Source organism: Hevea brasiliensis, chromosome 16 (genome assembly GCF_030052815.1).
Source record: "Hevea brasiliensis isolate MT/VB/25A 57/8 chromosome 16, ASM3005281v1, whole genome shotgun sequence".
Lineage (NCBI taxonomy): Eukaryota > Viridiplantae > Streptophyta > Magnoliopsida > Malpighiales > Euphorbiaceae > Hevea > Hevea brasiliensis.
This window is the reverse complement of record NC_079508.1, coordinates 56,929,073-56,940,480: the sequence shown is the minus strand read 5'-3', so window position 1 is coordinate 56,940,480 and position 11,408 is coordinate 56,929,073. Positions and strand designations below refer to the sequence as shown.

General features: G+C 32.4%; 1 non-coding gene across 1 annotated transcript; it reads right to left on the bottom strand.

The window, feature by feature from the left end:
* Nucleotides 1-11,050: 11,050 nt before the first annotated feature.
* LOC131175154 (small nucleolar RNA R71) lies at nt 11,051-11,157 on the bottom strand. Its single transcript, XR_009145316.1, has one exon. It is a non-coding gene; the product is annotated as a small nucleolar RNA R71 (small nucleolar RNA).
* Between the last annotated feature and the right edge of the window lie 251 nt (nt 11,158-11,408).

Here is an 11,408-nt window from a genome sequence, read left to right as displayed (position 1 = left end):
GGTGTGTGAGTGCTCTAAATTTACCTTTTTGCTGTTATGATGTGAAAATATTACTGATGTTGTATTTCACTCTACAGGGTGTATTAATTTTAGATAATTATAGAGATTATGGTTAAAATTGATATTTTACTCTCTGAGTCGAATACTCACTCCTGTTCAATATTTTTCTAGGCGACAGGAGGGTATTGTTGAGGTTAACCTGCTTTTCTCTCTCGCAGGTCATTTATTATGTTTTTATAATTTTGTAAACTTCTAGAATTTTGGCATGTGTTAGCAATATTTATTTGATTTGGGTCTATAATATAAATTGTTATTTTGAAACTGTAAACTTATTATTTTATGCATGTTGATGGACTGGATGAGGGAGCTGAGCTCCCATTTATTTTTATGACACTTGAGTATGTGGAGGGTGAGTTGAGCTCTCCAATTGATTACATATTGTGTTTACAGGTCGGGTGAGTCAAAAACTCCCCGTTGAAAGGTCTATTTTATAGCCAAACTCTGTCTGGTTGAATTCTTGAAATTGAGCCCAAATGAGCCTTAGAGTTGGGTTAAGGAATAGTTAGGCTTACTACGGGCCTCGGGGGCTTTAGGCTGGCCCAGGTCCTAGTGCCGGTCTGGCCCATAGGTTGGGTCGTGACAAAGCAAATCTTGTCACACATGTATGACCTCACCTCGCGCCATTTTTAGTCCATTTCGGGGTTTATGTTAGAGGGTATTTTAAAATTATTACCTCACTTTTTGCTATAAGAAGAAAGAATTAAAAAGAAAGAGAGAAAGAGAAGCCGTCAACTTCATTTATTTCATCTGAAGCTTGGATTCATTATCATCTCCAACATTTTTTGCACTTCTCGCATTTGGTTTCTTCAGTTTTAATTTTCTTTTCATCTTTTACTTCTTCTTTTGCTAGAATATTTGTATTAAACATGAGTAAAGAGTAGCTCTTTTAAGGTTCTGGAGTTGAGTATATAACATTTTAGATATTTTATGGATCTAAACTAGTTAGTCCAGATTTTATGATTATTATAAAGTTTTATCCATTTATTGTGTGCCTAATGATGCATGTATTTTATATCATTATTTAGGTATAATTTTTACACTTAATTTATCCTTGTTTATAGTTATTACTATAAATATTAGTATATATTTTGTTAATTTTACCTTTTTACACTTTTTAGTTTAATTTTTGGAATTTATTTGTTTTATAGCTTAAATTTGGAGAATTATAGTGTATTTTAATCAGAGCAGCCATTTGGAGGAAATTAGAGTTGAATTGCAAAATTTTGAAGTTGAGTTAAAGAAACAGAAAGTTGCATAACCTATGACACAGCTTGTGTCACAGGTTGTGTCGTTGTCAGATATGAAGTTTTTCTTAGGCAGAAAGTTATACAACTTGCAACACAAGGCGCAACACATTCGATTCAGCTTGTGACGTTTTAATGAAAACTGCTGACATGGCACTTTTGCTCCTCTGATTTAATACATCATTTTCTCCAGAATCTTCTGTCCTTTAATCCATTTTAGGGCAGACCTCTGAACCATATATAAACACCTTTTTCTCTTTCTTTCAAGAGAAGGAAAAGAGGGGGAGATTTTGCAAAAGAGAGAAGAAGAAAGGGGAGCATGTGAGATCGAGGCTTGCAGCAGAAAAAGGGACACCATCTACAACATTCTAGCAGCAGTTTCTTTACCATTTTTACTGGGTATTTTTGTCCCTTAGCTTAGATTTTCATTTCTTCTTCATTTCTATATTTGGGTTTGTCTTGAAATCATAATTTGTGAGTAGAACTTTGAGATTCTAGAGATGGGTTTGTAAATATTACTTTGTATTGTGGTTTTTTAACTGATTTTGTAACACCCCTTACTCGACTACAGTGTAATCGAGCAAGACATGTCATACTCGGTGTCGGAGTATCCTACCTTATCTTACTTTATTCCTTTAATAATTTGATCTCGTTATATTTTAATATCAATTATTTTTCTACGGAGAAACCAGCGGAGTTTCCCCTATTTTATTATCGTTTGGCGTATTTCATTATTCACCTGCTTGAAATTTTCAATAATATTTTACAATAAAAATCTCATTCATAGTCATCTCACATTCAATTCTTGTAATTCACATACTCATTTGTACAAATCCATTCATTTCCATACATATTCATTAATGCACTATTTATATATATATAAATTCTTAAGTTTCATTAATTTATATGATATACAATTTAATCACGTATGAACTAACCAATTTATTAATTTACATCACATAAATATTACTTATAAATTTTTAGTTTACATTACAACATACGAAATATTTATAATATAAAAAAAACATAAAATGACTAATGTGAGCCCTATCTACATTCATTGCTGAGGAGGTGACAACCTTGAGCACTTCTGACACTTCTATAGATCTAGACTCCAAAAATCTCAGTCAAATGTCCACTGGGTTTTAGCTTTAGTACCTGCGCGAGGGAAACAAATCCATCGCGCTAAGCATTACTGCTTAGTAGTGCAATAATATAACAAGAAAATAACATATACAAATAAAGAAAGAAATGGATCATAATTTGGTCAACTATCCTTTGTTCTAATTTATTCATCTTCAGAAGCGTTTAATTCTTAAATTCACGGTACCATCCCCAAAAATTCCAAGAATATTATTCTTAGCTTTATATTATTATAAAAAAAATACATTTGTAATGCTTATTTAAGTTATATCTCTATTGCAAATCTTTTTATCATTTCTTTCAATACTTTATAGGTTATCACAGATTTTTTCATAATAATTAAATTTCAATATCGTTCCAATTCATTTCAATTCTTTATACTAAATAACTAATCTAATTTATTCTAAATATTCTTACTCTTTTATTTAATTGCTAATATTTTCAGTTGCTATTATTCTTCACTCATTTCAATAAATTTCACTCTCCAAGTAACCTATGACAGGCTAACTAAACTGGATAACAGGTCGTTGGCACTGGATAACGGGTCGTTGGCACTAGAAACCGCGGTGCCTCAGGCCGTCATACCATGGGACGCGGAACATCAACCATGTATGCAGTCAATATGACTAAAAAGCTATGATAACACATAATCGGACATAAAAACCATGAATGCGGGCATAAAGCCATGAGTGCGGACATAAAGCTATGAATACAGGCATAAAGCCTTACGCAGTACTGCTAAAATAATACCCTATTAGCATGCCAATCTATCCAATCTGACACACATGTTTAGAGGATACATAGGCACATAGTACCATTAAGTATTCATAAGTTTCATTATTTTATTATAGGTTCTAATTATAATTTTTAGCATTTTAATCTTTTTCATATTAGAAACATAAATCTCTTAGTCTAATATTTATATAATTTATGCATTCATGGTAATTTATATATTCATTACGTTATTTATAATGATCACAATTCAAAATAATGATTCTCATGTACCATTGTACTCAAAATATTTTTTCCTTCTACAATAATGAGAACTCATGTCTCATTCATACATTAATATGGTTCATTTATTCATTACGCTATTTATATAATTTATCATTTGAAATTCAAGAAATGTTTTTGCTTACTAAGTATTTTTTATTACTCTTAATTTCACTCATGCACCATTAAGTATCAATAGGTTTTATTTTATTTTCTAGTAGGAATACAATGTCCAAATTCATTTTTATTCAATAAAAATGGAAAGTCCTCAAATATTATTTACACATCATTTATACATTTAATATTTCATTTATAGTAATTTACAATTCACATTTCAAATTATATCAACTATTTCTCCTAAGTTCTATTTGTGATGAGCCTACAAATCCCATCAAACTAATCACATGATTTAAACAAACCTTAAATCATTTAAGTGAGATATCATTAGCAATTTAAGTTTTGGTCATTTGCATTCATTTCATTAAGGTTACTATTCACTTAACTATTCTTACACAAAAGTTGACTTTTTAATACATAATAGATTTGTTGAACCTAAGTTCACAAAGATACCACATTTTGCATTTTATTTTTATTGGCATTGATTTTCAATACCATTTCAAAGTTTTATGTTATTCAAAATTTTCAGATTTTATACATTAAGTTTACTGTTCCATTGGTCATTGTTACAGTGGAAATTTGACAAAATTATCTTCATCAAAGTTGTTCCTTTATGTGTCTTCTTTAATTTTCTTTTTGAATCACTCCACTTAGAGTTATGTAGCTCAAATTATGGTCAATTTACCATAACTGGCCGGATTGATCTTTACCCAGATTTTCTGGGCAAATTTGGTTCTACCAAATTTGGTGTCCTAACTTTGGCTAGCAATTTGAATTGGTTATAGTCATAATTTGGGTTATTATTCTTCATGAAAGTTGTTCTAAATTGTCTAAGCTTTCCATTGCCACAAAAATCAGGTCATTTGGACCTCTCTTCACAAAGTTATGGCCAAATGAACAAACATTTGATCAGTTTTTCCAGGTCCAGAATTGGTTACCCGGATTTGGCGAATTTTCAGGTCATCCTAAGTTGGTTATATGGGCAGGCTTTCTTCATCAAAGTTGTGCTATTATGTGTCTAATTTCACCTCCAATTGGCCTTGCACCAATTGAAGCTACACAATCCAAGTTATAGCTGCCCAAACACATTGGACTTAAGTCCAGACCTGCTGGCACAATAGGGCAGCATACCAAATCCCTAATTTAATGCCACAATTCACTTCATTTTGTGGTCAAGCCTTACAAAATGGTCACTAATTGACCATTAAAACACCAAGTGAACCTCCAAGCATAAAATTCCCAATTTAGTCCCAAAACCCTAACTTCCAACTTCCTTCTCATGCATAACACTTGGACTTCAACCTCTAATCCATACACACTCCTCAAACACCATCATTAAACCAATTTAATTCAGTTTAAATCATCAAAATCATCACTTACTTAAAGCTGTCAAAATTCATGAGCGGTTATACATACATATTTTCTTTTATTCTTCAACAAATTGAACTCAATTTAGCTTTCTAAACAAAAGATAAGAAGGAAGGAAAGAAGTATATGCACTTACCTCTTTGAGCAAAGATCTTGAGATGTCCAATCTTCACTTTCTTTTAATTTCTTAGCAGCCAATCACTTCCCCAAGGTCTAACTATAATTTTTGTGTTGGAGTTTATGAGTTTTGTGGTGTGTTTGCATGGGAATTCAAGTTTGTATGAAGAAAAATGGTGAGCAGCTTTGCAAAAATGGAGTTCGGCCAAGGCTAAGAAAAATGAGGAAGAAGACCATTTTCTTCCTTTTTAATAGATTTTTATCTCTTATTTTATGTGTTGTCAAGTTTTAATTGGGTGGGAGACTTTAATTACATCATGCATATGTAATAATTCTAATTAAATTTTAATTTGTTTTCTTTTCTTTTTCTTCTTTCTTTTATCAATTTTTGATTAAATTTTTAGCAATATTTATTCATATTTTATATCATATAATTTATTTACTTAACTGGACAAGTTGGTCAAAAATCGTCTCTGAAGGCGAAATGACTAAAATGTCCTTCGTTTTGCTTAAAAGACTAAAATTGTCTATACCAATTGAGTAAATTTTCTAAGCATTTTCTTGGCATTCTAATGCCATTAAAACCTCAATGACTCTTATCTGGAGTCCTTAAATTATTTCACGGGATTCTCTTTGAGTTTAGGGCTTCTAGCTGTGAAGATAGCAAGTTCCCGTCAAGGTCACCCTGTCACACCTTACCCCTCCGTAAGGCATAACATGATTCCGTAGAATACTTAATGAACTATCGAACTTCACCTACCGATAACTCATTAAGTACCCTACAAGGGATTTTAAAACAATTTTCTTACATTTTGGAAGTGGTGAGCATTTTGGTAGGAATTAAAAACCATTTATTCAAAGCTTAAGGACTAGTAAAAATTTTTGTGCATTTAAATTTTGCCGCAAATTTTATAAAAATTTTGACAGAGTTCCCTCTGTATTTTGAGAAACCAGTTCTTCAAATACTTGTAAAAAGCACTTCCAAACATATTTCACAACTCCCAACCACCAATAATTCTCAAATCAACTCAATCAAGGCACTTCAAATAATTTCACAATACAAATCAAGATTTCTCATCTCAAATTATTTAATATCTTCATTTACAAAACATAAAGTAGAAAATTCATGTTTACAAATATTAAATTTACAGAAACAAACCCAAAATAATATTATTACAATTTATTTACAAATGCTCAATTTACATTGATACTTATGACATTACAGTATTTACATCAAAATAACCATAAGGGTATAAAACAATACCCGTACAAAAGCTTGATGTGATCTTCAACTCAAGATGTGACTCACTGCCGCTTTTTCCTTGCTCTTATCTGCGACAGTAAATTAAACTATCGCTGAGTATAAACATACTCAGTGGTGCACAATAAAACTTTAAAATGTGATACATAAATCATTTATTGATGAAACGTAATTTGAATACTTCACAATCACATTTCACAAATATCAAAGCTCATAACAACTCATTTTGTCAAATAATATATTAAACAACAGTTTAGTCAAACAATTGCGTAAACACAGTGTTGCCAAAGTCGTACACAACTTAAGCCATGACACAAAATTTCCGATCAATGCCGTGTTGTACACCACGACAAAACAATCTCAACCCCATTAATCGAAACCAATGAGGGAGGTGGCTAGCTAGCTAATGAGTACTCATCCGATCTACAACCTCAACTGGCAAGCCAGAGAGGGAGGAAAATAAACGATCTCAACCCCATAAATGGAGGAGGAAATGTGATACTGTCATGCTAAGTGTGAACATAAAATCCATTTCAAACATTTCATTCAAATATTGCATACAAAAATCAAATCAATTTCCAAAGTTATAATTTGATCACAAGGTGGCAACACAAAAGTTCATATGTTCATAATGCATGCTAAATCAATTTTTCAAGAGTAAAATGCTTAAATAGGGTTTATTGTGCACAAACCTCAAGCGAGTCGTCCCTTAGCCTCGACTCGTTTCCTCGGGTTCCTTCCCGATATTCTTTTCAACTGAAACACAAAATTTTACAATGTTTCAGTACTAGAACTTAACATAAATCCCAAAATAAATTTTAACTTCGCATTTACTTAGCTCTAACGTGTTAAATTCGACGTTCTCGAAATTTTGTGTTTCGGGTTACTATTCACTGCACTATTCAAGTCAAATAATTGACTTTCTAAGGATTAATAGGTATGAGAACTTCAACTTCACCCACATACCACATTTTGTTCATTAAACTTGTTGGTTTTGGTCACTTTTTCAAAGCATAGGTCATTTTGGCAAAATTGCCAATTTTCGGTTTTGTGCTCCGAAGTTGCACTATTCCATTGGTCGATCTACTATTGGAATTTGACAAAACTTCCTTCATAGAAAATGTTCCTTATTGTCTAAAGTGTATTCTCATTTTTGGATCACCTCAATCGAAGTTTTGTAGCTCAAGTTATGGCCAAAATAAGTTTACTGTTCACGTGCACTATTCATACTGCAATTTAGGTGCTGGCAGATTTTTTGTCCAACTTTGGTCAGTAATTTGATCAAGTTAAGTTCATAATTTGGTCTAACTTTCTTCAGATGAAATGTTCTACTATGTCTTAGGTTTCCATCGATTCAAGAATCACCTAAATCCGAGTTTTCTAGAGAGAGTTATAGCCATCCAAACATTGCTGCTCAATGAAAATTCTGCAGAATCTCAGTACAGTAAATTTAACTTTGCTCAATGATTTGAATGAGTTAATGGCCTAATTTGGGTTGGTGTTCTTCATGAAAGTTTTAGGTCTATATCATATCTAATTGCTGGTAAAATTTCAGGTCAATTTGACCTACCTAGCTCGAGTTATGACCAAATGAACAGTTACTGTTCATTTGGTCAGTTTGGTGCAGGGCAGCCTGCTATCAACTCACTTTGGTCAATTGTTTCACCAAGTTTTAGTCAGTTTTTGATCATGGTTCCTTAATGAAAGTTGTGCTCTTTTATGTCTATTTTCATCTCCAATTGGTGGCATATCCATTAGGCTTGTAAAATTTGAGTTTTGGTCCTTCAAAGTGGGTTTGGTCATGCTGCCAAAGAAGATGACCATTGACCTACGAATTTAACTAAATTTTCCACCATTCCCATACAATTTATTTGGTCCTAATTGATCATTATTTCATTTCACAATAGGTCAAATATGCCATTTATGCATTTCTCCAATTTTTGATTCATAAACCCTTGCATTGAAACCCTAAACTCACTAACTCTTGCATTTAACCATAACTAGTGCACTTAACCTTAACCATTCAACTAATCAAAGCTTTTAAACTCATTCTAATGCATCAATTTCATGTAAATCATACTCCTATCAAGCTGCCCAAATTTCAGTTTGGTCCCTCTCCCATATTTATTTCATTTAAATCAAGTTCTAAGCTCACTTAATTACCTAAACATGCATTTAAATGGAAAAATAAAGGGTTTGATATGCTAACCTCACTTAAAGCTTCAAAACCCTAACCTTTGCTCTTCTTTCTTCTTGAAATCTCCTTCTTAAGTAGTAATAACAAGCTTTAAAGAAGTCCTTATGAGAGTTATTATGGCTGGTAAATAAAATTTCTAGGTTGGGATTTAGAGGATTTATGGAAAGGAACCAAGAATTCCAAGCTTTTCTTGCTTAAAAATGGTGGAACAACATAAGAAGAGAGGGAGAGGAGAGAGCTACGGGAAAAGCAAAAGAAGAAGCAAAAAAAAATGTTTTTGAATTTTTATTTTTATCCATTTTTGAAGACCAAAATTCCCAAATTAATAAAATAACTTAATTAATCTTTTATGACATCATCTTTGACTTTTCTAACTTCTTTCTTTTCTTTTTTTTTCTATTTATTTTTTTCTATTAGTTCTTTAATTTAATTCTCGATTCCAAAATTTTCTTTTCTCCGATTTTATTTGACAGTTAGGTCAGGAGTCAGCTCTCGGGGTCAATTGACCAAATCGCCCCTCGTCGGTTCATCCCGGTTTGCAAATAATTCCATATTTCTTCCGGCTCCCTGATCTAATTATTTGACTGGCTTAATAGTTCTTTTTCATGATTTTCTCTTTTCCACTGTGTTCATAAGGGTCCTAAGGACCGCAGTGTCACTTTTTACGGTTCGAAATTTGAGTTTAAAATGACTTCGCAGTCGTTCCCGAGGAGGTCACTTATCGCTGTGACTCTCGGCACATTTAACCTCTTATGTTCTGTTTTTCTTATTTATAGTTAACTAATTAAATATTACTAATTATTTGTGTTTATGGCTTCTCAAATTGTCTTAAGTGTGGCCCTAATCCCATTAATTGTCCGGACCGACACCGGTCACCGGAACAGTGAAATCTACCAGGCTATGCAACGGGGGTGTTACACACCCATCGCTAGGGTACCGGCTCATTTAACTTCATTGTATTTTATTTCTTAAATTTTTCTAAATTTTTTCTTACTATTATTTGGGTTATTTATGACTTCTTACTTTAGTTTACATATAGTTCCAGACATTCTAGCTGTCTGGACAAACATTGATCACTGGAACAATCAAATGCACGGACTAACTAAAGTGAGGATGTTACAGATTTAGTCATTTAAATGAGATTTGCTGTATTTTGATTTATTACTTGTGAGCTTGTTGCCTTGCTTGATGGATGGGCCCCCATTAAGTTAAGTTTTAATCCTTAATAGATAGACTGAAAAGTGAATGTTTGGGAAATATAATCTTGCAATAAACTTAATTTTCTTGGTGTTAGAGATAATCTAAGAGGATTAAGGAGACTTTTAAAATCAATTAGAACTTTAATTGGGTTTTTGCCAAGTTTGAAATGCCATAAAAATAGGGTTTGATTTGATGAATACCAACTTTGAAATGCTTAAGAAAGGTTTCAAAGAACTAAGAATTTATTTCCCTCAAAATTGCAATTCTCATGTGTTTGGCTAAATTGAGGATAAACCACATGCAAACAATATTGAGAATCCTATCTCTAGAATCATTTTAATTTTCATTGAAATTAGATTTAATTCCTCCCAATTTCATAATTAATAATTTCAATTTAAATTTTAGTCATCTAGTTTAATTAATTGTTTGATTTGGCTTAAATTCTTCAAATACCAATTTTAATTTTAAATTTCATTTTTAATATCTTTAAATTTTAGCACTCTAATTAGCTTATTCCTTTAATTTCAATTTAAGCACAATTTCCTGTGGGAACGATATTTTTAAAACTATACTACTTGATCCGTGTACTTGCGGAAGCTATTTCACAGCAACATCAAGTTTTTGGCACCATTGTCGGGGAATTGTTTGGTATTAAGTTGGATTTTAATTGTTTTAAGCTGATTAGAATATTTATTTTCTTTTATTTTCACTGTTGTTCCTTGTGTTTTTCAGGTACTTTGATTGTGTATGAGACAATCGAAAAGCACAAGTGATAATTGTTGTTCAACCCTGAAATTGAAAAATTCTGTCACACCAACAAAAAGGAATTTAAGAGGAGAAAGGAAGCAAAAAAAAAAAAAAAGAGCAACAAAGGTTTGAGCAAGAGGAGAAAATTAAAAATATGGAGAATCAAAATAGAGCTATTGTTGGAAATAATGAAGGAAATGATCAAAACAGGCAGAATGAAGTTGTTAACCAAAATGATCCTCAGAGAAGATCCATGTTAGATTATGCTTTTCCTAAATGTGCAGATGTGAGAGATGACAGACCTATCATTAGAGCTAATCAATTTGAGTTAAAGACTGGTCTCATTTAAATGGTTCAGAATTTACAATTTGGAGGTAGCCCACTTGAGAATCCCCATTCTCATTTGAAGAAATTTTTGATGATATGTGGCACTCAAAGACAGCCTGGAGTTCAGATGAAGTGATCCGGCTAACCTTATTCCCATTCTCTCTTCGAGATTCAGCATTAGAATGGTATGATACACTTCCAAAAGCTATTATAGCTACTTGGGAGCAACTATCTCAAGCTTTTCTATCACAGTTTTTCCCACTTGGGAAGACCAGTCATTTGAGGAATTTGATGGTAGCTTTCAGACCAAGAGAAGATGAAACTTTATATGAATCTTGGATGAGATTTAAGGAGCTTAAAAGGCAATGTCCTCATCATGAAATACCCAAATGGATGATTATTCAAAATTTCTACACCAGAGTTACTCCAGCCATAAGAAATACAATTGATTCACAAGTAGGAGGAGATTTCATGAGAATGAAAAGTGAAGAATGCTATGATCTATTAGAGAATATTGCTCATAATACACATTTGTGGGGAAATCCAAGAGCAATTGAGCCAAAGAAGGCTGGGATCTATAAACTTGACTCAGTTAGCTACATGAATGCAAGATTTGATCAGTTGACTCAGCTAC